This window comes from Crotalus tigris, unplaced genomic scaffold (assembly GCF_016545835.1).
Source record: "Crotalus tigris isolate CLP2741 ecotype Arizona unplaced genomic scaffold, ASM1654583v1 scf7180000021220.622782, whole genome shotgun sequence".
In the NCBI taxonomy this organism is placed as follows: domain Eukaryota; kingdom Metazoa; phylum Chordata; class Lepidosauria; order Squamata; family Viperidae; genus Crotalus; species Crotalus tigris.
The window spans coordinates 405,001-406,531 of NW_024098407.1; the positions used below are offsets into that span (position 1 = coordinate 405,001).

At 61.9% G+C, this 1,531-nt stretch overlaps 1 protein-coding gene across 1 annotated transcript in view; it reads right to left on the minus strand.

Annotated features, from left to right (window-relative positions):
- LOC120320218 (secreted frizzled-related protein 2-like) overlaps positions 1-1,192 on the minus strand; it is a 9,691-nt gene extending 8,499 nt beyond the window's left edge. Inside the window, exon 1 of the mRNA XM_039369759.1 lies at positions 1,154-1,192. The gene's annotated coding sequence lies outside the window, so the exon portion shown is untranslated. The remainder of the gene's footprint in view (positions 1-1,153) is intronic.
- Positions 1,193-1,531: the final 339 nt, after the last annotated feature.

Genomic DNA, 1,531 nt, shown 5'->3' on the forward strand with positions numbered 1-1,531 from the left:
AAACTCATTGAGGAGAGAAGCAGCCTAGAACTAAGGAGAAACTTCCTAACAGTGACGACAGTTAACCAGTGGAACAGCTTGCCACCAGAAATTGTGGGTGCTCCATCACTGGACGTTTTTAAGAAGAGATTGGACAGCCATTTGTCTGAAATGGTGTAGGGCAGGGGTAGGCAACCTCAGCTCTTTTATGACTCCTGGACTTCAACTCCCAGAATTCCTGAGCCAGCATGGGGGGAACTATGGCCCCTTCATGACTCGTGGACTTCAATTCCCAGAATTCCTTAGCCAGCATGGCTCAGATTGGAAACCTCTCTCTTTCTCCTCAGCATGGCTGGCTCAGGAATTCTGGGAGTTGAAGTCCACGAGTCATAAAAAAAGCCCAGGTTGCCTACCCCTGGTGTAGGGTCTCCTGCCTGAGCAGGGGGTTGGACTAGATGGCCTCCAAGGTCCCTTCCAATTCTGTTATTCTGTATTCTTCTGTAGAGGAGGAAAGTGGCTTGTCCCCAATGGATTTTGAGGCTGATTCTTCCCTCCTTGACCAGCTGGTGGGTCCTTTCACCCCCTCCCCACCTCAAGAGCAGAAGCTTCACCCTTCCAACTCTACTCCCAAACTAAGCCTGAAGAAGTTCATGCTAGGTTTCTAGTCCCTTGTAGCCCCAGGAAAGGAAGGAGGTTTCCAAGAAGAGATTGAACAGCCGTTTGTCTGGAATGGTCTAGGACTGGTCTCCTGCCTGAGCAGCGGGCTGGACTGGATGACCTCCGAAGTCCCTTCCAAGTCTGGTATTTTGTAATCTGAGCTGGCCAGAACCCCTCCCCCCGCCCATCCCCTCTTCTGCCTCGGTTAGGGGGGCCTCCATCCTGCGGCTTCTCTGCCGGGGACCCCACGGAGCGAGGCGGGGAACTACCCCCGTCCCCCTTTCAGGGGATTTGTGGGGCCCGGCAAGCAGGGGCGACGCGGGAGAAGCATCGCCGGGGGTAACCGGGTCTCTGCTTGCACGGAGCACGCGGAACGGAGGGACCTGGAGGGGAAGCCTCGGGCCGGGGGCGTCCTGGACAGCCCCCCCTCCCGTGGCTTGGTCTCCCCCTCCCCGCGAAGAGCAGGTCCTGCCCAGCCTCCCCACGGCTCCCACCCGCGACCCCACGACCCCCGCACCTGCCGGGCTGAGAAGCTCCTTCACCTGGAAGCCGCGCGGGCTGCGTCCGTCTGCGAGTGGCGGCCGGGAGGGGACTCTGCAGGGCGGCGCTCGGGGCAGGCAGAAGCCCCGGCCTCCGCCCACCCACCCACCCACTCACCCGTCAGCCCCCCACCCGCCTCGCCTCGCCTTGGATGGCGGCCAGGGGGACGCAGAGCCGCGGGCGGGCGCTGCTATCACGCCCAGGCATCAGGGGGGGTAAGCCAGGAGGACGGCCTTCCGCGGGAGCCCCCCGCCTCTGCCGCCCCTCCGACGCCTGGAATTCTCTGCCCGAGTGGGGAGGGGCGCGGCTTGGCCCCGCGGACCCCAGACTCCGCCAAGCCCGCAGCCAGAAGGCG